The 27,017-nt window shown below is 45.9% G+C and overlaps 1 long non-coding RNA gene across 2 annotated transcripts in view; it reads right to left on the bottom strand.

Annotated features, from left to right (window-relative positions):
• Positions 1-11,408: 11,408 nt before the first annotated feature.
• The window catches only part of LOC140600724 (uncharacterized), a 111,980-nt gene continuing 96,371 nt past the window's right edge, over positions 11,409-27,017 (bottom strand). For both annotated transcript variants that reach the window (XR_012003885.1, XR_012003884.1), the window contains one exon: positions 11,409-13,294. This is a non-coding gene — a long non-coding RNA (uncharacterized lncRNA). The remainder of the gene's footprint in view (positions 13,295-27,017) is intronic.

Here is a 27,017-nt window from a genome sequence, read left to right as displayed (position 1 = left end):
CTCAGGTCATGATCTGAGGGTCATGAGATCCAGCTCAGTGTGGGACTTCATGCTCAGCAGGGAGTCTCAAGGCTTGAGAGTCTCTCTATCCCTAAATAAATAAATAAGTTTTTAAATAAAATTAATTAATTAATTAATTAAGAACTTCTCAGAACCATTTCATTAAATGCTGGCCCTGAATTTCTAAGTAAACTCTCCACCTCATGCAAAGAATGTTTTGGAAGAAGAGAGGAGAAAGGTAAGAGAAGGAAGAGAAGAGATATAAAAAAAAGAAGGAAGGGGGAGGATAATTTCTGATTTGGCAAAGAAAAAAAAAGAGGCTAGTTAAAATTCAAATAAATCAACCCATTGGTTTTCTTAAGAGCCCTTCCCCGAAACTCTGCATTTCAGAACGTGTAATTTCTTAACTTCACCCAAGTAATGGGAAAAACGTTAGCACCATTAACAGAAATGGGAAATCAAGAGGAGGAGGTTCTTCAGGAAGGAATATGAGTCTATAAAGAAGACACCATAAATGTTTGTGAATAGACCATTCAATAAGCGTGTCTTCTTTGTTGCATTTGAGTTTCCAATAGGACATTTTTCATGGCCTGCCAAAATTAGGAATACCTCCTCTCAAGGGGCAAGACTGAATTTCATTTAATTTCCTATTTCAATGAGATCGAAATTGCATGTCAGCAAGAAACAGAGGCAGGCTACACAGTTCCCTTGGTCTTGTATTCTCAATCAAATGCAGGGCCCAGAAATAGCCAGGCTGTGTCTGTACTGCTCTTGCCCTGTGCCTAAGGGTGGCTGGTGATAAGGAGGTTTCTTAGCTATCCAAGCAATCTGAGCCTCTCTAGTTCAAAACAGATTGGGTGCAGACCCGAAGGAGTCTGCAATGGAGGGGAGCCGGTCTGAACAAAACCAGTGTCATATATGAAGCACCTCACCCTTTGTCCTGTTTCCCTGAGGGGTAGAAAAGATGGGTGCATTGTGGTACCCAATGACAATTACCTGGGACCCCAACAGTCAAAATTATTCATATGTTTCAGGGGAAATATTAAAAAAAGCATAATTTTCAAACAAGGAAAACTTTCAAGCAGGAAATTTGGCATCATTTTATAATCTTGCTTGTGGCAGAAGGTCACTTTTGTGGAAGGTATCTTGTCAATCTCTCCCAGAGACGCACAGATCACTGCGTTATTGTTTAGAAACCAGAGATCAGACTTATACACTTTAATCCCATTTGCTTCCATGAGCATGAAATCCCATCCCATGGAGGTGTCCAGGTCTCACTCCATGAGCAGAATTTGCTAAGGTATAGGAAAAGGCTGGAGCTTGGCAGGGTAGGTTGGGTGGGGGTAGATTGAGGGTAGGTCAGAGCTAACTTGGCATGGAGATCCAGTTGAGGGCTGGCAATATGCATCCCTTTGCAAGTGTCAGAGAATAGCACAGACTTCTCTTATAATCAAAAACTGATGCCTCCCCACATCCCTCAGCAACCACCACCTCCTCTCTTTTTCCCTATCTCTGTAAGTCAACAGGAAAAATAACACTCCTGAAATAAGAGATTCATTTCTCACCAAAATAGAACCTTCTTTTATGTAGCTACACATAAGCTTCCTTACTGAAGCACCAAATTCAAAAGCAGCTATAAGTAAAAAGAATTTGCTCTTATCATAAATAAACGATTGTATATGAGAACTTATTTGCAGTAAAATCTTACGATAAAAATATAATTTATACCCTAGTTTCTCCTGTGTATTTTATGTAATATCCCAGTAAAATATTTCCATTTTACAACATGTACCTATTAAAATTATTCCTTATAAAACTGTCGGCATAAAATAAAATACAAAAACTGAAAGGAAAAAGCAGAGGAAAAGAAAATATATCAAAAAGAGGTGGATGAAGGCAACAGAAAGACACTGGTGGCAATCTTCCCAGCAGGATATAAATAACACGGGTAAGGAAGCAGGAGAAGGTGCTGATAATTAACTAGGATATTTTAAGGTGAGAAATACTTAAAAACTTCCTAGAATGTCAGTCTTTGCTTTCCGCTAACAAGGAATTCTATCACAATAAGATTTGAAGACAGGACCTCACCAGTGAGATAGGATGAGTCTACAAAACAAGTCAATTAAAAACAAAGTATCCTGGAAATGGGAACAGTGCCAGAGGCTGCCTGACATCTGATTGAAGTTCACTCTCAGGTAAACAGGTGTTCCTCCCATTTAAAGGTGGAGTTGCAGCCGGCTAGCCCAGGAGCCCTTAAAACCAGCTCATTAGATCTGGCATTCTCTGTTAGGTTGCATTTGGTTTTAAATTTACAGAAAACTTGCAAGAATAATTAAAAGAATTCCAGATACTGGTCCTGCAAATTCTACAACTGTTAATATTCTATCACATTCTCTTCATGTGTGTGTGATCCCTGGAGAGTAAGTTGTTGACTTATGACACCCATTTACCCCTAAAACTTCAGTGTGTATTATTTTTCAGCACTCTCTTACATAAGTTATCGAAACCAGGAAAATCATATTTAATATTACCTAATTCTTAGAGATCTTACTCAAATTCGGCAATTGCCCCCAACAACAGCCCCTGTGTTTTTTAAAGATGAGGTAACTAAAGAAGGAAGAAAAATCAAAACCAAATTCTTGCCCAGGATCCAACACAGGATTACACACGACATCCAGTTGTCCTGTGTCTTTTTTCTCTCTTAATCTGGAACAGTCTCTCACTCTCCATGTTTTCTTGACCTTCACTTTTTGAAGAGTACCAGCCAGTTATTTTGTAGAATGACTTGCTTTTGTCTGATGCTTCCTTATGATTATATTTGGATCACACATTTTTGGCAGGAATGCCACAGAGGTGATGTACTTTCTCAGTGTATCATATCAGGAGTCATATGTCAACTTGCCCCATAACCTTGATCACTAACCTTGATCATTCTGTTAAACTGGTGACCATTGTAAAATTAGTGCTTTCCATTTTGTTATTAATAAGTGGAGGTACTTTTAAAAAAATTAGAGTGAAAAAAATACGTGGAGATATTTTGAGATTAAATATCCTGTCCCTCATCAAATTTTCATACACTGATTTCAGCATCTATTGTTTACCCTTGTCTAAGCCAATGATGTTTGTGATGGGGGCAGGGACACCGTGCCCCATGGAAAGGATATATCATTATCTCTGAGGGATGAGATGGGTTAATTCTTGACTTGGAAAATAAAGCAGTACTTATTTTTGCTACAATCTATGGAATGAAAAGACCAACAAAATTGTCCTAGTTAATGGGACTATATAGAACATAGAATCCATTTTCTGTTCATCAATAATTCTCAATGGAAGGGTGGAGTTTTTATTGCTATCAAAAAGGTTATAGGCTTAGAAAAATTGAGAAACCCTGTACTCAATGCTTTCCTTTCAAGAGAAATTAACCTCCAGTTTAAAAAATGAAATAGCTATTTTTCTCTTGAGTAGTTGTTCTGTTTTCATGGAAAGACACTTTGAATTATGTAACCAGCCAAGTTCTTTTTTTCTTTTGACAACACCTGCTAGAAAATGTAGAGCCTAAAGTATGTCCAATTCACAGTGATAGGTCTTTTAAGCTTGCATTTTGGGGATTCACTTCTAGTCCACTTTATGTTTCCAGCTAGTTTTTCTTTCTTCTTTTGCTCTAATTTCTTATTTATGCATTTTGTTTTACTACATATTTTTGTAACAAATTGAAACTTTGTGGACTGAGAATGTCATAAAAATTAATAAAATAATCTATGCTTTCTTTGTTTCATGTTGAAGGAGGGGATGATGAAAGACCTCATGAGAAATATTAAGTCAATGTCATTGGCTAACTCAGTGGCTTATGCTTTCCAGGACCCCAAAATAATGAGATTGATTATTGCTGGTCACACAGAATGGGTATTTCTTGGTGCAGGTAAAAGAGCACTGGACCAGGCATCAGGAGGCCCATGGATAGTATAATTCTATCTCTGCCGTAGACTAAGTATGTGACCTTGAATAAATCAATTCTGCTATCTGACCTTTGGCATTCTTATCAAAAACTGGGAATAAGAATACCTAAACTGTACATCCCACCAAATTATTGGAAAACCCAACAAGACAGTGCTTTAAGAATCATAAGGTCCAAAAGTTCCTTATCACCTTTTCACCTGGTAAGATAATCAGACAAGAAACAAGTAAAGAAATGTCCAAATAATTTCATTTCAGGTAATAGTAAATGCTACAAAAACAAAACAGAATAAGAGAGTCAAGAATGAAGGCAGAGAGGATTTTAGACAGGATGGCCAAAGGAGGGGATATTTAATGGGAGGCCTGGATAATGAGGAACAGAAAGTATATGTGGAGATGACAAAAGCATTTGAAGCAGGGATAAGAACCGGAAGGCAGGAAGCAACTGGGTGTGCTCATCTGACACAAGAGGCCAATGTGGCTAATGGGTGTCTGTGTAGGTGGGCAAGGTGGAGGGACAGGGAATTGCAGCCTTCAGAAGCCAATCTCTCTGCAGCCTCAGCACCAGGAACACAGGCTATGAGAGCCCACAACCTCGGGGTGCCTCCTGGGCCTGCTTCTTGCCCATCATGGTGGAGGCACTTAATCATTTGCTGTGGCAGCTTTCTCATATATAAAACAGGAATAATATTAGCAGCTACTTCATAGAACTGTGTGAGAAGTGAGTGTCGTCCTGTTCAGCACTGTGCCAGAACAGGTGAGCCCTCAAGAAGCATTAGCTATGAGGTTCTGGTCCACTCCGACTCCTCCGTCAATTGAACATCCCCGGCCCCTCACCAAATAAGCTGCACAATTCAGGATTCAAGGATATTTCATAAAAATCTTCAGTTTAGGATAAGCAGTGAACTCCTTAGAGAGTCTTTTTCAGCCCCACAGCACCTAGCACAGAGCTGCACACAGTAGGTTCTCAATATATATCTAACTTGAATAAATATTTGGGCAAGGTGGTTCCTGATTGTAGCAACAAGGCAGCCATGAAACCCAGGCCATAAATCACACTCCCCAGTGCCCAGCTCTATACAAAATTCACAACGGGCACAACTTGTTTTTAAACTCCAGCTATGTGAAATGTTTTTAGATCATCCTAACATATTCGGATGCATGCTCGCCTTAAGTAATGTGTTGTCTCAGGAGTGAGTCCCTGGCTCTGCCATAATAGCTGATTTTTATCAACAATTAGGAAAAGAGGCATTTGTCTGATTACTCGCCCAATTTCTGAACAAATGGCTCCTCAGCCAACCATTGCAAATACCTCCCCACCACCACCAGCGTTTCCAAGTTCAGACTTCACATTCTGATCATGCTAGGAATGTAATCAAGTCCCTCCATGGAGATAAGTTAATTATCTCCTCAGGCTATGAACAAACACACGAGTGTGGTTTCTGACCATGTTGCCTAATGAGAGGACACCCCAGAGGAGCTGGAGGGCTTGTCAGCTTCCACCCCAGGGCCATTTATGGCATCTGGGAGCCATGGTCCAAACTGTGCTGGCCCTTTATTCCCCCGGTTCCTCATTGCACCTGCTTTTGGCAATGCAGCCCTGGACACAGAACTTGGCTCCCTCCATTCTCCTCCGGCCAGCCTCGCCGTGCCCCCAGATGGCTGGGGCTGGGCCCCTGGAGCCCGCCCCGCACCCCCTGCAGCCCAGCACATCTCTCAGCCCGGGATGTCCCTCTGGAAAGCTGATCCAGCTCTGCTGAGCCTCCCAAGATAGATAAGGGAGGAAATCAGCTTTTCTGTCCTCCATCACCAGGCTGCCAGGGACAGCAGGACCCAAAGACTCAAACATAAATCACCTGCCTATCTCCATGTTTTAAACTTCAGCTTTAATCCAGCTCAGAGTGGGATTAGCTGCCTCAGAGACTGCTAATTGCCAGATGGCCGCTGATAGCCGCCCGCGGAAACGTGTGTGTCAGAGCTTGCCATGGAGCCTCAGAAAGTCAGAACTGGAAAGGACCTCGGTGAGGCAGACCAACCCTTCATTTCTTCATCATCACGATGGGGACACAGGCCAGGTGCCAGCCTCGGGACCCACCGTGAGTTAACAGCACATGCCTGGGACCTTCCCGAGGGTTTCATTAAGAAAAGTATTGAGGGACAGCAGTGTGTTTCCAGGTGATTATGCCCTGCTGCCCCCAGAGAGGGGCAGAAGCAAAGAAGCAAAATTAATTTATTGAATACCTCCTATATTCAGACATGGTGTCAGCTGTTTTCATGTGTAAGGCCTAGGTTCTAACCCCCAGTCTGCCACTGGCCATACATGTGATTTTGGGTAAGTTATTCTGCTCTGAGGAAGTCTGAATACTTCATGTTCAGATTGAGGAGGGAAGACTGGATGATCGCTAAGACAGTGGTTGTCACTCTTAATGTGTACCAGAGGCCCCTTGAGTCTTGTTAGAATACACTTTGCTGGGTCCCATGCACAGTTTCTGATTCAGGAGGTGTGGACTAGGCCTGAGGATATGTATGTCAAGCAAGCTCCCAAGTGATGCTTCTCAGCTATGGACCACACCTAAAGATGCAGCCACCAACTCGAAAGTTAGATACCTTGAGTGAATCCATGAACAGGAAACACACACACACACTTTGAAAAAAAGAGTACAATACAAGAATCCCAAACTAGGAAATCAATTCCAGTGGATCCAAACCTACAGATTTTCTTAAACTCTTAAAAATAATTTGAACCCTCATGTGTTGCAAGCCAAGTCTGACTGAAGTTTGTGTCCTATGGCCCAAGTCCTTTCCTTAGAGAAGAATCCGGTGCTATCTTACACCCAGGGAGCCTACAAGCCTGAACAACAGGAGTTCATTAACACAGTCACACTCAGATGGAAACCCGGATGGCATCCTAGGGAAGCATCTGAAGTGTCTTTGGCATCTGGTGTATCCAGACATTTGCTATATCCCCTATGAGGCCACTGGGATGGAGACAACACAGGAGTGCTCACCACCACTTCTGTGATATGTCCAGAGAGCCATCTCTCCTAAGTCCCCACCCAGAGTACTGCCAATGTCCCAGAACATCTGCAGATAGTTTCCAGGAAATTTCTCAAACATATACCAACCCAAAGAAAAGTTTAAGAAAATATGCATTTATTGAAAAGCTCAGAGAAATCGCTGGAATGTTCCTAGGCGAATATTTGATTCTTGACAACCTCATGAGCCAAATATCCAAGATCAAAGCTACTTAGGAAAGGTCTTATAGATCTTATAGAAAAACAAAAATTATATAGTCAGATATAAAATCCAAGAAAGTCAGTGTCATTTCTGGCCTCTGGTCCTATAGGCACATCCACTGTCATTGTAGACACAGCAAGTGATGTAGCCAAGGATGGGAGTCAAGGTGAAAGAAAGAAAATACCTTCTTTCCCAAGTCCCCACAAGGCACTCCACAGACCCAACCTAAGGCTGGAGAGAGAGTTAGAAAAACTTGGCATTGATAACAAGTGAGATAGAAGCTAAAATATTTATTGGATGTAACCGTTAACAGAATTTAATGGGATTTATATTCCACAGAAGCTACCAAAAAGAAAATCAGGATACAGACCACATGGAGGAAGAAAAGCAGAAACAAATCACCATCATCACCACCCAAAAAAGGAGGAATAAGAGAAAATAGAAAGATGAGGCAGCAGAATTAAGACAAAGCATGCTTTCCTAAAAGACAAACCAAAACAAAATCCCCCCCACTGCTCTCTTGATGATTATGCAGAGCCTCCCCCTCCTGTTGCTGCCCATTCACCACCTTCTGCTTCTCTCCCACTTGCTCATCAAGGATGATGGCACCCACAGGCTTTTCCCTGAGTCCCATCATTCTGGATGAATCCAGGATCCTGCCCCAATACCTTAGCCTCTTGGTCCCTTCATTTATCCATCTTCATTGACCTCTGCATCTCAGCCACCCACAGTCATTGTCATTCATTGGACCCCATCATCCTCAAAAGTGTCCTATCTCCAAAAGCCCCTAAATCAATCAGTGCATGCCACATCTCTTGATACTTCAGTGTAAAAGAGGGCAGATTTCAAGGGAAAGCTTCTGATTCTTTGGGTTTTTAATAAGAGAAGATAAGATTTTGTTTTCTTTTTTTTTTAAGGTTACAATCAAAGGAAGAGGAGGACAAACAGAAAAGAAGAGAGGAATCGATGCGGGCAAGTTTTGAAGTTTTAGGGAAGAGAAGGGGTCAGGAAAGGGTAGAGCCAATGACCTTACAGTTAATCAAGCCTGTAATTTATAAACAGTGAATCAAACTACAGAATGAGATGGAAGCAGCCCTCAGAGACATTCTGAGACTCAATTTTGTTGCTTCAAAAAGGAATGAAATAGAGAAATTTAGCATCTATCTCAAAAGTCAGAAAAAAGAACACAATGGCATGAGAAAATCTTTTAAAAGGAAATATAATATTACAACTTAATGCTCTTGTAGGAAGAAATCTCCAGAAATAAAGAATCCCAAGAGTTGACTTTTCAAGGAAATGGGAAAATACATACTTGATATAATTAAGGGGAGAAAAGGTTAGAAATAAAAAAGTAGTCTAACCACAAATGCGAAGTTTACTTTGTGAAACCTAAATGAGTGCTATTTTAACCCTTCTAGTAAATTTGAAAATCACTGGAAGAAAGAGTTCCCAGAAAAATCTATAAATCACAAAATGGATTCACAAACTAAACAACCCAAGGAGTTTAATGATCAAACTTGCAACCTAAATATGTATATGTATATATATATATATAATATATATATAAATATATATTATATACAATATATATAAATTATATATAAATATATATAAATATGTGTGTATATATATACACACACACAAATACATATATATATATATATATATATGTACATAGTTTGTTTATTCCTAAGCAAGCTATACCCAGATGAAACTTTCATGTTATCAGGAAAAAGACTATCTCACTAGTACCCAGACCAACAGTCCCCTTATTTATAAATCTGAAATCCCAAATACAGTTTTTTTCATAAAATATTTGAAGACAAAACCTGACTGGAATTCATTTAACAGTAAAATTTGACCTGGTTTGATATATATATATATAATTTTTATTCCAATTATTATTTTCATGTCATGTTGTGAAATAGTATTGTGTTTTATTATGCACTGCTGCCCCAGATCCCACTGGGTGAGATATGTAATATTCAATATGTATCCTTTATTACCTTTCTAAAAATCCAAAGGTTCCAAATTCTGAAGCATATCTGGTCCCAATGGTTTCAGAACAGGCTTTGTGGGCCTATATAAACTATCACAGAGCATATGAAAAGATGAAAAAGTTTCTCAACTATTTTAAGAAGTGAAGTTAACCCTGATCTAAAATTTGGCAAAGAAAGATCACTCACAAAGGAAACTGAAGTCTGACTTCATTTGACTATAGATGCAAAAAAGCTTAGATAAATGACATTTTTCACTTTTTCAAGGTGGTGATAAAAGTATGTGGTCGTCCTTAAGGACTGATGTGTCCTCCCAAAATTCATGTAGTGACGTCCTAACCCCCAGAACTTCAGAATTTGACTATATTTGGACATAAGGTCTTTAAAGAGGTAATTAAGTTAAAATGAGGTCAGTAGGGTGGACCCTGATCCAATACGACTGGTTTCCTTATAAGAATAGGAAATTTGGACACAGAGAGGCAGATGGGGAAGACCATGTGAGGAGCAGATGGGGAAGACCATGTGAGGATAGAGTGAGAAGACGGGCATCTACAAGCTCTGGAGAGATGCCTCCAAAGAAACCAGCTCGAGCTTGGTCAACACCTTGAACTCAGACTTCTAATCTTTAGAATTGTGAGAAAATAAATTCCTGTAATTTAATGTACCCAGTCCATGATGGCAGCCCCAGCACACAGATATACGGCCACGTTTTAATACTCCAGTTTAAGTAACTACCAGTACTCATCCAGCATCTCAAAAACATATGCAACTAGCATTCTATTGCTTCGCACAGTGCTCTTCTACACTGTGTAACAAGGTAAAAGAAAAGAAAAGAAACATGCCCTTAACCACAAGAAATAGGATGGTGCCATTACTACTGCTTGGAGATTTGATGACTATTGAGATGAGAAGCTATTAGACATTTTTAAAAATAATTATTTAGAAATTAATGACTGCTCTCTATGCCAGCATTATTAGCCAGTTAGAGAATATGTAGAAAATTAAATCCCCAGTGTTGACAACACATATATTTCAGAGTAAGTAGTACATAACAGGTAAGACGTTTGTATAATTAAATAGTTTTAAATGGCTTTAGTTTCTGCACTTCCTATGGTTTAGGGAAGAACCAAAGATATTCTCTGAGAACACTGGTCTGTACTAAGACGCATCTTTCCTCCGGCACCGCAAGTCACTGGACTCATCAGACTAATGGCTCTACTGGGGAAGAATCTACTTCCAAGCTCATTCAAATTATTGCAAGAATTCATTTTTTTGTGGACTTAGGACTGAGGCCCCCAGCATCTTTTAGCTAATGGCTGGAGGCCTCCCTCAGCAACTAGGGGGAATCTGCCATTTGCAGAGGCTCACTTGGGCTTTCCCAACTTGGCCTCTTACTTCATCAAGGCAGCAAGTGTGTCCAGATTGAATCCGCTAGCAAGACAGAGTCTCATACAATACAGTATAATCCCAGGAGTGGCATCCCATCACTTACTCAGCTTGTTAAAAGCAGGACGGGCTCCCTCCCACACTCGAGGGGAAGGGGATTATGCAGGACATGAACAGGAGATAGGGATCATGGAGGGTCACCCTGGAGTTTGCCACATAGCCAGCCAATGGATGGGACTGACATGGGAACACAGTTGGAAAGCCGTCTCTATGAAGTGAGCATATAGTACAAGCACATTCACCACACAGTAAGCCTTTTATTTGGCTTAAAAGGTGCAAAAGACCAAGAATTGGGGCAGTGTAAGGAGGAAAATAAGTTTGCCCGCTGTACACGTTGTCAATTAGTATTGTTCCTTGGTTATAAATTCATTGGTATAACTGTCGTGAGAGTCCCTCTCATATACCATATATTTTAAAGGAGCTCAGGGTGTAGAAGAGGAAACAAATAAGCTAATCTGATGAAAATTCTCAAAACTGTATTAGCTGGGATATTTTAGGGAGATCTGACTGGCAAGGGCATCTGAGCAGTGAGCGGGCACAGAGATTGGCCAAAGAATATTTTGGTTGATTGACTTCCTACCAGAAAGAACTGAATCAATGAGATTCCAGAAAACAGAGAGATCTGAAAACTTCCATAATTTGATCATCAAAAACCTATTGAAAATATCAGACATATCTAGGTGCTAAAAATTGGATCACAGATATCCAGTTTATCAACAGCCTCCATAAAAAGATGTGTGGCTGCTGAAAGCATGAAGCTTTGGCCTTGGTTATTCCTCCCATGGCTTCGCTAAGCTCCCATCCCCATGCCTCCCTGTGAGAGCAGGCAGGTTCCAAAGCTGTCAACACGAGGGGCTTATGCAGCCTCATCCCACTCTTCTCCACCAGAAGCACGCCCGTGACACTGCCATCTGTTCAGCAATACAGCAGCCCAGGCACCAGGAACACCATTCGGGACGGGCAACTGGATACAGGGCCATTCCTCTTGCCACCTCGGGATGCATCTCCCCTCAATGAGGGCAGGTATGCCCTATTTATCGGGGGCCCAGACAGCGGAGCTGCAAATATTCATTCTCAGTTTTTCTGAGACTTCAAGGATCTTCCGTGATGACTGAACCCAGTCTGCAAGAGCAGCTGCTTCCGTAAAGCCAGGTTCCATGAGGCAGTTAATGGGGAGAAGGGACTCTTGCCCCATCACAAACCAGCGGAAGACGGGCCAATTTCTGTTTTTCCAAAGAAATAAGCACGTAGAAAAACAGGGCAGGTGGGCAGATTCTTCACTGCCTTCCCCCTCTACCCTGTCACAGACAAAGGAGAGGAGCTGCAAGGAAAAATTATCACGCCAGCCAGGGCAGGAGACATGGTACCTGGATAAAAATTTCATTTCAGGCTTTGAAGATGGACTCTTTGGATATCCCTGGTCCTTTTGTTTTGTTTGCTTGTTTACCTGCTTGCTGAATACAGGGGTGGTTTGGGGAAGGATCATGCCATTTTGCAAAAAAGGAGAGTGTAAGGTTTTTGAAAAGAGAGCCCCAGGTCTAACTGCTAGGTTCTCCACTTGTTCTCCGCCCACCCTTAACAGAACATTCTAACCCCCTTAAATCGTCTCCTCATCTGCTTAGAAGGGTACATTTAAAAGGTGCTTAATCTCACAGGGTTACTGCAATGGGAACATGCTGGGGATCAGAGTTACACGAAGCATCCCACCCTTTGCTGGTAGAAATTGCAGAGCTGAGCCAGCCTTTGGCCCACTGCACCCATTTGAACACTCTGCACACCAGGTGCCAGGAAACTAACGCCCGTGATGGGAAAGGGATTTGGCCACGTTCTCACTGTGAAAGACTCAGTGTGGGGTATGCCTCCTGTCCACAATTGCCAGGCAGGGGAAATGGGGTTGAAAAGGAAAAATTCAGCAGCTCACTGGGGACTTAGAACCCTCACCCTTGGGTGTGGGGCTGAAGAGGGTGGGGCGTAGAGCGGGCACAGGACTGGCTGGGTCGTGAGCTTCACTCTGACACCCTGACTGGGTCCCCCACCGCCCCCGAGCCACAGATGGCTCCAATCTGACCTACCACCATCCCTCATCTGTCACTGCCAGCTGTCCCCCGATGCTGAGTGTCACACCCAGGTGTCACCCCAGCTCTCAGACTCTGGCCACACATTCTGAAGGAGAGAGGTGGTGCCAGAGCTGGCACAGCGGCAGCTCCAGCAGCTGTCGTGCCAATCGGCAGGTCTACGCCTATGTTTTGGGGCAGCCCCATCTCTCTCTGCATCAGGAAGCTTCATGGACATATTTGTTTACTCCATTTGCCGATATGCAGTTTGCATAATATTGAATCTGGAAAGGACACTGCATCCACTGACAGGAGTTCTCCCAGCTGGAAAAAGGAAAAAAAAAGAAAAAAGAAAAAGAAAGAAACTGGCTTTATATCTTTTAACATTTTGGGGTAAAAATAAAGACACCAACACCAAGCGCCAGGTTTGCTGATGGATGTTTGCTGGGTGGGGAAGGCCAGTCTTTGGTCAGGCCACGCTCCCAGACCCAAAGAAGTGTTGGATGGCTCTCTCATAAACACTGTTGGCAGCTCCAGGGACGGCTCTTTTGGTAAAAAGGATGTGCTGGAACGAAACGTGGGACTCCAGCCAAGCCACATTTCTTCCTGTAAAACAGAAAACATTCCCGTGTCAGGATGCAAGGAGCCAAGCCCCTCCCAGATTGGAGGCATCCTCCTCTTCAGCCTCTAGGGAAGATGGGAAGAACAAGGCCGAGCAGGGCTTTGACTGGAGATGTAGGGTAGGGAGCGAAGGGCTAAGAATGTATGCCAGCCCCTACGCCCCTGGCCAGACTTATATTCTCAGACCGGTCTAAACACCTGGCTCACACCCAAGTTACAATGAGACCCCTCTAAATGTGTAGACACAGAGCACAAAGCCAGGGTAAGTGGAAGAAAGCCTACCAAGGGCATACAACAAAGGCTCTAGCCTTCTCATGGGCACCCTTCTCATCATGGGCCCTTGTGGCTCAGTGGCAGGCCCTGGTGAGCTGTGTGGAAGCACTGCTTGTTCAAACATCAGGGCCCTCCTATGCCGAGTGTGGTCCTCAGAGCAGCAGCAGCTGAAAGTTGGTTAGAAATGCATACTTTCTGCCCCTTCTCCCCCATCCCAGCCCTGATGATTCAGAATCTGCATGTTTACAAATGCCCAGGTGATTCTTAGGCACATTTAAGGTTTCAGAGGTACAGCCCCAGGGGCTTCCTAGAACATGCACACAATTGGATATGCAGGCCTCTTTCAAAGTGTTGCCCACTGAGGAGGATGGATAGTCAGTGAGGCATGAAGCGATTAAGCACTGACACACACAGCACCCTCAGATCATAACCCTGGGTTGGGGTAAAAGGCATTTTGGACTGTAATCCAATGTCCCCAGGACCGCAGTCATCCCAGCCACCCAACCTCTATGGTGGGGAAGCATCTGCTCATACCCGTGCTACCCTAGAACCTTCCTGGATGAAGGAAAACCATGGAGCTCAAATCCAGGGTGACTTAAGACCCCACATTAGAGCTGAAGTCCGATCTGTGGTGCTCCATTGTGAATTTCTCATCCATTAGCCAGAGTCTGGCTTTCCCTGATCAAGGGACAAAGGATTCTTGTCCCAGGCAGGTTGGGTGAAGTCCTAAATTAAAGGTCGCTATATCCCTTGGGTGGACATCACGGCCCAGGCCATACTGCAGGAGCACAGGTCCGGTACTGAGGCCTACTCCCTCTCAGCACTCGGTCCTGTCCGCACCACTGCTCCTGTCTGCTCACTGAATCTGGAGAACCTATGAGCTCAGTCCCGGGCAGATCACCAAGCTCTGCCAATGACTCAACAGCAAATTCCCCTCAGGAGCAACAGAGCCCTGCACACCAGCAAAGCTCACAAACCTGGGGTCTCCCTTACCATCTAATTGATGGCAACATAGTCACCCAGCAGCAAGTGACCACTAAGCATAGTCACCCAGCAGCAAGTGACCACTCCCAGTGCCCACCAGGCTTCTCTGGGAGGAGCAGGGGTACCATTACCTCCTGGTTCGGGCCCCCAGGACCTAAGCCATAAATACTACGGGCATCTCACTTTGTGTGGTGGGCGGGACACCTGGCAATGTCTGTTCTGTTACCTTCGCTGGTGCTCAGTGCTTACACCTTGTAAGAACAACAGGAACAGAATTGTATTTCCTGTAGACATGCTATAGATGAGTGCTTTAGCGAGTTTTTGTTTGGCATCATACACATAGATTGTAAATTGCAGCTTGGGCCCGTCGCATCCATTTATCATCCGTCATGCCTGGAAACTAAAGCCCAGGGTGAGAAGGGACTTGGCCAAGTTCACGTCCAAGTCCTGTTTTGTTTTTAAGGGCTGTAGCAGTCGTATGGTTGCAGCTGTTTTAAGTTCTTTTATTCATTTAAAATTACGATAGCAGATTACACTGTATGAAACCGTGTGGCCTCGATTACCATTTTTTCCATGTGTTAAGGCAGACCTAAAATGACTTTCTGAGGAGAATCTTGGCCTTCCCCACAGGTACACCCTGGCTTATCTCCAGAAGGAGATACAAGAGCTTTCTTTTCAGGCAGGAGTTCTTGTAAGGTGACACAATTTTGACAAGAGTGTGTTAATCTTCCTCCCACCTTGGGTGACTGTTACACCTACCCACTTCCCTGCAACAGAAGATATTTGCACTCCCGGTAGTTGTCAGGGAACATAGCCTTGAACTTGGTTGTCACTCAAACGTTACAATTCCTCCTGGTTGGGAGGAATTGTGTTTAGAGAGCATTTCTCAAGGGGGAATTGTGTTAGTTAAGATAATAGAAGCTACTCTATCAGACAAATCCCAAATCCTCAGTGGCTTGACACAATAGAAGTTGGTTCCTTGTGCATATCACAGTCCAACAAAGGTAATCTGGCTGGGTGTGCTTCTACCAGGACTTTAGCATCCAGACTTCTTCCTTCATGTGGCTCTGCCCTCCTCTGGGTCCTTGGAGCTTCCTCTCAGCCAACAGATGGGGAAAGGAGCCATAGAGAGAACACATCCACTTCCCAACCACTTCAGCTAAGCAGTGACACACACTTTCTGCTCACATTCAACATCAGAGCCATCCCTGGTTGCAAAGGAAGCTGGGAAGAGTACTTGTGTGCCCAGGAGGGTAGGAAACAGGATGTGGTAAACCCTAAGCTGTCTCTGTCATGGAAATGCATTACCCTTGAATTGACCAGATTAAGCCAGTCTATCTACAAGATGAGTCTCTGGAGAGCATGGTATGGATTCCCACCAAAAAGCTTCTAGGACAACAAAGAGATGTGCCCCCAGTATCAACAGAGACAAGAGAGAAACACTAGGTGAGTAGGTAGGTGGGGGAGGATTTCACACCAATGTATGTGGGTGCTGCTGAGGATGGCATCCAAGCCTGATGACATTTCATTTCAAGGAAGAATCTAGAAATCCTCAGAATGATGGTCTTCCCCAGTGCCTGCTTTGTTTTTATTTAGTTATGCTGTAATCTGTATCATTGTGCTTCCTTCTTTGCCGTGGCTGTTGGCAGGCTTAGACTCAGATCAATACAGGTCATCTCTAGCAACTATGGGAGACATTAAAGGATGCATTTTTTGAACCAGCCTCACACATGGTGCCATTCATCTTTCCTATTCTTACTTCTCTGCCTCATTTTCTGAAGTTTTTATTTTTTTTTAATGTCTCTTCCTATCATGCAACTATCTTTGTAAACAGTGTCTAGTTAGCTTGAGGAATGCCATGGAATACAAGCAGATAAATAACAGAATAATCAACAAAATACAAAAGTAACAATGATGCAGGAGCTACTAGAGAAAGTTGGAGATACTTCTTTTTTTCTTCTCTTCCTGGCATCACCTGGGCCTTACTAATGTGGTTCCTCTTCATGCACAAATCTCTTTCTTGTCCTCTGGGCACCTACTGCACACTCAGGGTTGTGACAGCCTTCAAGAAGCCACCTTCCCAGTTTCAGAAGACTCACAAACTCCAGGATGAGTATCCTCTAGTTCCTCCAGGGAATGGTAATCTTCAAGTTGCTATTTCTTGGAGAGAAGTATTGGCTTCATTTGTATTTCACCCACCATGCTTCTTCCTATGTCCTCTCATGACAGTGTGCCTTTGGACACAGCAATTGTTCTTACAGACCAATCTCCAATGTTCCTCTGATTCCGTGGGCAGATGAGCCAGAGGGCAGCACCACTTCTGAGAAAGCGCAAGACTGAGAGAAGCACCATACAATATGGCAGCCACTGGTCACGTGTAACCAGAAAACACAATGAGGTGAGTCTGACATGAGATGTGCTTTAAATGTAAAATTCATACTGGATTTTGAAGATGTAGTATAAAAGAAAGAATATAAAGTATCACATTAATAACTTTCAATATTTAATAGGGATTGTTACCTAATTTCTCACCACTAAGTCTCCAGATGGGAACCTGGTTATTAGGGTTTGGTCCAGTGCTCTGGAAGAGCCTGGGATTCATAGTAAGAGGGAGAAATTGAGGCTCCTATACCTCTATCTACAAGTTTTAGCCCCCAGTCTGATGCACTCAGCTCTGAGACTCAGCCTAGAGAACAAAGACTTTAAGCTATCATTCACCTGTATTGTGTGGGCTTTGTTTTCAAGGACAAAAAAATATTAACTTAAGGGAAAAAAGTCATTTTCAGGTTGTTCTTTACTAAAAATTAAATCTTACCTGGAGCAACTTATCTTCCTCAAGCAGAGAAGTTCAATTGCCCACCCTCAGTCCTCTGAATAGCAACTAAGAAAGATAAAAATATTTGCCTATTCAGAGATTATTTCAGTAATCACAGGCACTAAATAGATGGCAAAGGAGCAATGCTCACAGATGTTTGTTCATGAAGCCTGAATCTTTTGCTTAAGAGAAACTGGGAGTGGCTTTTTGGTAATTAAATGACCAGTGGGTAAAAATGTTCAAAGTACACATGATAATGTTGAAGCCTGGAAGAGCAGGAACTCGACTCATATGAACAGGTATACCTGCGGATCAATAGACTTGCAACACCAACACGTATCCTTACCCTGATTGACCAGGAGGAGCCTCCACTTCCCTATAGCCCAAAGAGGGGCATGGTCACCTTTAACTGCCAAGATGTCCCAACCCCCATTCCTTGCACCCTGCCTGGCCCCACATGACCTTGCCTTTGCCATGTGACTTGGCCAACTCACCCCAAAGGCACCCTCCCAGCCTCTCCCCTGTGGGAAAAATGGTACCGCCCATGCCCATGCACCCTTTCACAGTTGTGCACGTGTCTTCTCAGCTTGCATGTATTTATGCTGATGTTTCTCTCATCACTTCCATCCTCCTGGTCCTCTAATTCCTTAATAATGCAACCCTCAATGGCTCCAAGAAATCAATCCTTCAGTCCCCAGAGAGGGGCAAAGACTCCTCCAAAGTAGAGAAACTCAGAGAAAGATTCAGTAGAAGCCACAAATTATTCAGTTAGAGCCATAAGAAACCTACTGATTCGTCAGTAGGGAAATAGCCAAAGATCCATGGATAGAATTCAGAGAGCTAATGCACTTACACAGAACAAATGTCTAACTTTATTTTCACTAGTCTCTAATTAAACAATAGCATTTCCTTCAATTATGAACATGGGCAATAAACCACAGTAGTTTTAGCAATGCCTATGATTTTCCAACAGTAGAAATCAGAGACTTCAGTATGATTGTTTCAGATTTCTCAAAACATTATTTATTTCAGATGTATGACAGTTATTAGAACTATATGTAGAACTTGCTTTTTAATGAGTAAATAAAGAAGCTCATATCAGACTATACCACATATCTGGCTTATCTATTCTTTGATAAGTGTGTGCCAATATTATCAGTTTCCTTTGTAAACCTGTATGTTTAATTTTGTGCATTTAAAAAATGTTATTCTGAGAATAAGTCCTGTCTTAATTCTGGCTGGAGTGGGGGGAGGATACTAAATAAATATCAAAAACGAGAGGGGGTTACTTAGACAACAAACATTTCTTTCTCCCAGTTCTGGAGGCTGAGAAGCCCAAGATCAAGGTACAGGCTGATTCGGGAACTGTCCCAGGTAGCCACCATCTTGTTCTACCCTCACAAGACAGACCATCTGTCGCTTACCTCTCCGCAATAATCCCACACGTGAGGGCTCTGCTCTCATGACCAAACTGCGCCCCCCCCAAAAAAAAACCTGCCTTCAAATACCACTATGTTGGGGATTAAGGCTTCAACATATGGATTTGGGGGACACAGGCATTCATCCACAGCAAGTCCACAGGCCTCACTAAATGCCAAAGGAGTCATTGGAAGAAAAGGGGAGAGATGCTTAAGCCCCTCCTCCATGAGCCCTATAAAACATGGCTCCCCACAAAGATTCCCAGGATGACATGGGCCCCAAGGTCTGAAACTACTGCTCTCCAGGCATCTAGAGTCTTGTGTCCCCCAGGTGATAAATATCTACACTCCTGTCAAAAGCAGCAAAAAACTCAAAAGATTCATATGCAGCACAGAAGGGAGGGGGCAAGGACCAAGAGGCCAGGAGATCTGGCTTCTGGAGCCCCTCAGAGTCCATTTCTCAGGGGGCAGAGCCAAGCAGCCCCCACCCCACTCTGTGAGGGCCCACCTGTGCTGGGCACCAAGGAGGGGGTCAGAAGGTGCCGCCAGAAGACGGCCTCCTGGGGGGCCAAGCCCACCCCCCAAACACACCTCCAGCCAGGGCACCTGCTGATGCCACACTGACCAGGCAACTGCCTCATCCCTCTTTTGAAGGGAAGGGGAAAGCCTTTTGCGAACATAAATCTAAACTGGGTGAGAGATATCGTTAGCTCCGCAATTCCCTGCCCCTCGCGCTAATTACACAAGTGCTGTGGGTTAATTAATTTGTAGGAGAGGACCATATTGCTGAGCGTACATTTTTTTTTTCTGAGTTTCAACTGCTCCACTTCTCAAGTTGAAATTACTTTGCAGCAACTTTTCTTTCTTTCTCTCACCTTTAACTCGAAGTCTGTTTGCATGTTTTCCTTTTGCAGCTTGGGGGAAAATTTTTGAAAAGGGGGGGAAAAAAAGAAAGGTTATTTGATCCTTTGAAGAGAGAAATCCTGCTCATGGATTTTCTGCTTTTAATTCATTGGAGAGAAAAGGGCGATCGAGTGAACAGGATGGGAAAGGAGGACAAGGCAAGGAGCAAGAGACTTTGATCTCTTGCAGGTGGGGAGGCAGGGCTGCTGCCCCCCATATCCCAGGGTGGCTCCAACCCGTAGGTCCTTGGAGACCCTTCCACAGCCAGGCCCCACCATCTGCCTGGAGAACTCTGGGCTACAGGTTCTTAAAACAGCCCAGAATGGGGGAAGCATGAGACTCAGCCAGAAATGCTCATGCCTCCCGGTGCTCACCGCCTCGGGCACTTTGATCAGACGAATAAAAGCTAAGAACTAAGAAATCATTCTGAGCGTGAGCTGAGAAGGGAGAGCTGATAAACCAGGGAAATACTCTTTGTAACAGGAGCTTGTATTTCTTCCTTCATCTCTAGGCATAAAGAGGGGAGGCAAAATACATGGTCATCAATACTGGGTGATAAATGCTCAGAACTTCTGGGTCAGCTCAAGGGCTCACTCGAGCCCACAAAAGAGAAAACACCTAACACAGGGGCAGGCATCGAGCTGAAAGCACATGGACTCCCCCTGCTGCTGCCCACTGCACAGCCCTCTGGAAATGTACTCCTGACTTTGGGCAAGGCCAACATGTCAGCAACGCTGGGAAGCTCACGGGGTCAGTAACTGGGACTCAGTTCAGCTCAGTTTTAAAAATAAAAACTTTGGGGACATCTGGGTGGCTCAGTGGTTAACTATCTGCCTTTGGCTGAGATCATGATCCCGGGGTCCTGGGATCGAGTCCCGCATCAGGTTCCCCACAGGGAGCCTGCTTCTCCCTCTGCCTGTGTGTCTGCCTCTCTCCCTGTGTCTGTCATGAATAAATAAATAAAATCTTTAAAAATAAAATAAAAACTTCAGCACTTAACAGATGGTGGGCGTCGTGCTAGAGAAAACTGGGGCCAACGATGAGTGGGAGACGGGGTGCCCACAGACCCATAAACTGATGATAATTTGTAAGTGCTATAAAAACAATATTCATAAGGTCAAGGATGGCGAAGAGGAGTGGGAATGGTTAATTAACTGGAAAAAGCGGCACCTGGGAAGGCTTCATCACAGAGGGGATACAGAAGCAGGGTTTTGATGAATACATAGAAGTTCATCAAGAAAACATGGGATGAGAGTGACCTTCTATATCACAGAAAGAACACACAAAGAGACACGGAGATGTGAGAGGTCAGGGTGCGTTCAGCAATTATGGTTGGCTTGAGTATGACGCTGGGGGGTGGGGAATGGTAGTAGATGATCCTGGGTTCAGGTCACAAAACACCCGTGCCTCCCCCAAGCTTGGCTTTCCTGGGATTTTATCCTGGTGGAGTGGTTGTAAGCAGGAGAGTAACAAGATCGGAAGTGTGTGAGTGTGTACATTATACACATGCATTCCGGCAGCTGAGTGAATCAGGGGTGTGATATATGGTGTTTCCTCTTTGGACATGCTGATTTTAAGGCACCTCTACGTATTTCACTAGCTCAGCAGAGGATCTGAGCTGGAGATGCCAATCTGGGGGTTGCCAGCCTAGTAGCAGGCGCTGAAGTCATGATGAGGAAGAAACAGACACCAGGCACCAACCTCCAGACTCCGGCTCAGCCAAGTGGTTCGTAGCTTTAGAAGTTCCTAGACCATCAGACTTAAAGGGTTGAGAGATCACCCTCAACCCTCCCCCGCATTTTGCAGATGGAAGTGGAACGTTGGTGGCAGCTATGGCCCTAGCTTTCTGGTCACCCGACTCCCAACACCACCGCAGACCTGACCTGCCTGCCCACTGCGTCTAAAATGGGCCAGAGGTGGAAGGAGAAGAGGGAGATATGGAGATGAGGTGGCAAAGGTCAGATTTAAAGGGACTTAGGCTACAGCCCAGAAGACGAGGTGGTGTCAAAGTCTCTGAAGCAGACCCCCGGCAGGTGGCAGGAGGAGAGGAAGCTGTAGGTTCCTACTCTGGGGCCTGTTTTTCCACCTCGTGAGTTCTCATTCAGCTCAAATACCACCTCCTCCAGGAAGCCCCCCCAACAAGCAGAGCCCAAAGGAACCACCCCCTCCCTCAACCTGTGTCAGCATTCCCTGCGTGGTGCTTTCCATTCCCTGCATGGTGCTTCGAACACCTTAGTCGTAAACTGGAATTATTCATGGGCACTTCTCTCAATCGACTGTGGACAGTGGGTTGATATCATCGTCTGAACCTCCAGAACTAAACACAGGCAGGCCTGCCACAGAGCGGGGGCTCCCCAAACAGGACCTGGAGGAATCGATGCTTGCTGGCAGCACACGAGGGAGCAAGGCCTGCAGAGCCAGATCCGTGGATGAAAAAACAAGTCGACAGACAAGGAAAATGAGGACAGACCTCCGGAAAAACAAGTGGGGCCACCGTGTCCCAGGGGCCCTACCGTGGCCTCCCCCCGCTTGAGTCACAGGCTGAGGAAAACACGGGCGATCCAACACCAGTCACACCAGTTCTGGCAGAGGCAGGACGGGATGATCTAATAGATATTTTCCAGCCTTCGTGTCTATTATCCCCAAACAAAATGACATGTGCTTCCAAGCAGCTCCTCTCCGGTTATGAGCACTATAATTAAGCGTGAAGTACACACCCACCTCAGTCTGCACAGAGAGGGTGGAGAAGCCAACACAGCACAGCGCAGCCGCCTCGCTGAGTCGGTGCAGAGCACCAGCCTCACACTGCGGCTCTCCGACTCCGTTGTCCTGCAGTGGCCTCCAAGAGCTCTCACTTAAGCTCCATTTGGGGCCCCAGGGTGCCAAGGGGGAGGCAGAGGGCCGAGAGGAGCGGCGCCAGGATTCTAGCCTCTGTTCTGCTGCAAATGGAGATGCCTTCCCATCCTGAGCCTCCGGGCTTTCGTCTGGTCTCCCCACCTGGCTTCTGTCCCCCATCATGCTCTCTTGGCCGAGCGAGCTCAGAGGCCTCAGGAGCTACCCCTGAAATGCAGCCAGGGCTCTAGCAGGCACGGGGTCCTTAGACGCCAGAGCCCCCGTCCTAGCCAGGTCTGCCCAGAGGCTGCTTTGGGAATACATGTCGGGATCCTAGCAGGGGCATTAGGAAGCATGGGAACCACAGCAAGATGCCCCTCCCAGTCCCAGTTCTGGGCCCAGGCTGCAGACAGTGAGTCTTGTGAGAGGTACACTGAGCACTGGATTAGGCCTTGTCCACCCAAACACCCTAAAGGTCCAGGCAGCAACAAGCCAAAGGACTCAGGCAAGTCAGATCCTCAAAATGGTACCCAAGCTGTACCTCTTGTTTTCCAGGGACCCAGACCCACCTTGAGGCATCTCAGCTGCTGTGCAATTAGACTCAGTATGCCCAAGCCCCCCACAAACGCCTTCCCAGATGGTCTTCCAGGAACAGATCATGTGTCTCTCCACCAGCCCTGACTGACCCCAGATTACCTGGGGATTGTCCCTCAGGGTCTGTCCAATGTGGGCCGGCAAGCTCCAAGCCAGATTCAAGGAAGGCAGATTATGGGAGGAGATATTGGGTGGGGCATGGTACTAGCAGCATGAGACTCAACATCTGAGAACATCCCTAGGCCATCAGGTCTCTGCTGCCCATCCTGGAAAGCTGACACTGGGCAGAGCTGTGACACAGGAGGCTGCTGACCCCATTTAAACCCAGAAAATCAGCCTCCAACTGAGGGAAACCGAGCTCTGGCATGAAGTCCTGTGGTTCTCACACCCATCCTCTCCTCCACCCCACGTTCTTCAGATTAGACGCCTTCGGGCTCCAGTGCAATCCTCCAGCACCTATCAGGGGGACCTTTATCAAGTGGCCTCTTCCCAGTGTCATCCCTTAGCTATAACCACAAGGAGCTCCACACTTGGAAGATAAAACCTGCATAGCTCAGTCTTCACGTGGCTGCTCCTAAACTGCACCTGCCATGTCATCCCTCATTCTTCCCCTCCCATGCTCTGCTGCCCTGCTGTGGAAAGCTCTACTTGTGCCCTCCCTTTGCCCTTCCCCAGTTCCCTGTGCGGCCACGTCCTCCATGCCCTAGCCAAAACACTCCCATTAGCCCCGGGAAAACTCGGCCTTTTGGCTGCCTCCCACCCTCCTGGCTGGCCCTTTGCTGCGGGGAGGCTGTTGAGGGGGCTGTTGCCAAGGGGGCATCTTGCTACCCCTCCTACAATTGCTCAAGGGGCCTCAGAGCAGATCCTGCACCCTCCTGTCTGCATCTTTCTCTGTTTACCACCTTCTGATACAATGCTCATTTATTTAATGTGTGTTTCATTTATGTCTCAACCCATCCTCCAAATAAGCAACTCTATGAAGGGAGAGACGTCTGCTTTTGTGCACAACTGTCTCACATCCAGAATGGTAGGCACTCTATAAATACTTGTTGAAGAAATGAATGAGTGAATGAATGTGACCATAAGCACCAGCCATGCAACATCCCTGTGTGGATAGATCTTTTCCATGGGAAACCCTTGGAGAAAGCTGAGCTGAGGTGCAAAGATCCCTGGCGGGGGGGGGGGGGGGGGGGGGGGCGCGGGGGGCAGAGTTGTCAGGTCCCCTGAAACCTGAAACCTGGCCTGTGCAATTTTTCCTGTCTGCTTCCTTAGTTTCTCCACTTATAAAATTGGGGGGCTGGGCGATGCCTGGTCGTGGGGTCTGTCAAGGGCCGCCCTGGGGTCAGCGGCCTCCTGCGGAGCTCCCGCAGACCTGTCCTGTGAACCGCCCGCAGGCCCTCACCCAAGCCCCCTGGCCCAGCAGGCTCTAATGAGGAGCCACTCTTAGCATTTTTATAATTTAATTCTCTCCGGTCAACACTTTAATTATGGGTCTCTCGGTCATTTTTCACCGACATCACAGCACAAACGGGGAGGCTACTTCCTGAGCAGAGGGGGCAGCCGGCTGGGGAGGCCTGGAGCTCCAGCCGCCCAGCAGCCGGGCTGCCCCAGGGCTGAGGGGTGGGTGTTGCACACACAGCACCCTCCTCTTCCCAGTGTCAAGGGACCACAAGGAGCTCTTGTGGTGCGTGAAACACCCACCCCGGCCACAGCACCAGGTGAAAGCTTCGTTCTCTCTCTCCTGAAGGAAACGGCTCCCAGGTGCAGTATCCTGCCCCCGCCCCGCCACCCCACCACAGTCACCTTCACACCCACTGGACCCCCTTCTTGCCCAGACAGACAAAAGCAAGCTCCCTGATGAGTGGGGAGCCTGACACGGGGATCAGTCCCAGGACCCTGGAATGGTGACCTGAGCAGAAGGCAGACGCTTAACTGACTGAGCCACCCAGGCACCCCAAACTACCCTTTCTACTATTATTATTTATTCTGCTTTTTTTTTTGTTTGTTTGAAATTTTCCTGCCCAGACCCAGGCTTTTGGCCCTTTCTTCCTGTGCCCTGCAGGAGGGTCTCCAAATAAGACCCAGATGCCACAGGTGGATTTTCCCTCACCAGGGTACAGGGGAGGGTAGAGACGCATTCCTACTTGTCTGCTTGTCCTCTTCTTCCTGTGGGGCACAGACATCCTATTTATAGGATTGGATTTGTTTTCCCCAGGCTCGAAGCTTATCCTGGTATTTCTACTGTGAGAATCCAATGTACCTGCTAGCCCAAACTGAAACTTCTCCCCAAAGAGCACTGTCCCCGGAGGTAACCCTTCCCACACAGTCTCTGAGTGGGTAGACCCAGAGCTGGGGCCTCCCAGGCAGTGGGAGGATGTGACATGGCGAGAGAGGGAGGCTGGAGGGAATGTCAGCAGGATGAAAGGTCTGAACAAGGCTCCAGGGAAGCTCCTGTCTGAGTCGGAAGATCCTTGACATAGGCTGCAGTAGCCTCCAGGAAGGTCTATGCTGGCATCCAAAGGACTGCCCAGGGGCTGGCCCACATGTGAGGCTGCAGGAAAGGACGTGGTGTCAAGACCAAGAGGCAGATAGGAGGGAGTGTGAGCGTGTACAGAGCCGAGGAACACAGGCTCTAAAGGGGACGCCCTGCATGTCACCTGGCTGTGCCGCCTACTGGCTAGGGGGCTAGGCAAGTTCCTGACTTCTCTCCCCATCTGAAAACAAGAATGATAAGAGCACCCTATAGGTGTGCTGTGGCAAGCAAATGACCAAATATGAGTAAAGGTTTAGGCTGGTGCCTGGGAAAAAAATAAGCACTCAATCGATGTTAGCCATTGTTATTATTCTATAGTCCTCCCAAGCACTCATGCTCTACCACCACCACCACCACCACCACCACCAAAGACAACTCAAATTACCAACACCAGGAGCCTCAACATATGTCCTCTGGCCTCCTCTTCCAGCCAGAATGCCTCCCAAGCCCACTACCACCACTGCCACTCAATTTGCACTTAAAAATTCTGCAATTCCCTCAGAAAGGCCAGGTTCCAGTTCCCAGGGCAGCAGAGCCCCCAGGCTCTGTCTGAGGTCCCCACTCTCCTGTCTTTGAAAAATTACAAAGCCTCCCTCATAGAAAGAAATCAGTTAGCTCCATAGAAGAGGAGACGCCCCCTGGAGGACGCTCTGGGAGAGCCACTGAGCAGTAGCGCTGGGAGACCAGGGTGGATGTGCATGGCCGGCAGGGGTGCAAAGTCCCTCCCTCCACCCCTGGGTGCTGCTCTGATGGTCTGTTTTCTCTCTGCCTCCCCTTCTGCCATTTCTTCCTTCTCTCCAGATGCTGAGGTTAGAGCCTTTGACCCGAGGTTAGAGCCTTTGACCCAGGAGCACCAGCAGCCTGTCCAGACCTATCAAAAATCTTCCTCTTAGGAGGAAGACCCACAACCCATCACCAGGCTCTAGTTCAGATGATTATCTCAATTGGAAAAAAGAAAAAAAAAAAGAAAGAAAGAAAGAAAAACTTTCATGCAAATCGAGGCCAAATTGAAAATCTGTTCATCACTTCTCCTGGTGCCTCGGGTCCCTTGTTGGGGAATTTTTAAATGGCTCAGCTCATCTGAAGCCAAGGAAGAGAGAGGAGACAGATGGATTCATGCATTTTTACAGAGATTCTTAAGAATTGTCCTTGTGGAAACCCCCTCTGCCCATCCATGCTGCAGTGGGGAAGTCTCATTCCATGACCTACTCTTACTAAAGATATTTCTCCTCGCACCTGACAGCCCAGGCACATTTCTGTGGGGACTCACTTGCACAGCAGCCTTCAAAAGAGATACTTCTCACAACTGGCTCAAAAAAAAAAAAAAAAAGCCAAGCCTGCTTACCAAAAAAGCAA

Source organism: Canis lupus, chromosome 12 (genome assembly GCF_048164855.1).
Source record: "Canis lupus baileyi chromosome 12, mCanLup2.hap1, whole genome shotgun sequence".
In the NCBI taxonomy this organism is placed as follows: domain Eukaryota; kingdom Metazoa; phylum Chordata; class Mammalia; order Carnivora; family Canidae; genus Canis; species Canis lupus.
Note: the sequence above shows the minus strand (reverse complement) of the source record. Positions and strands in the feature narration are given on the sequence as shown.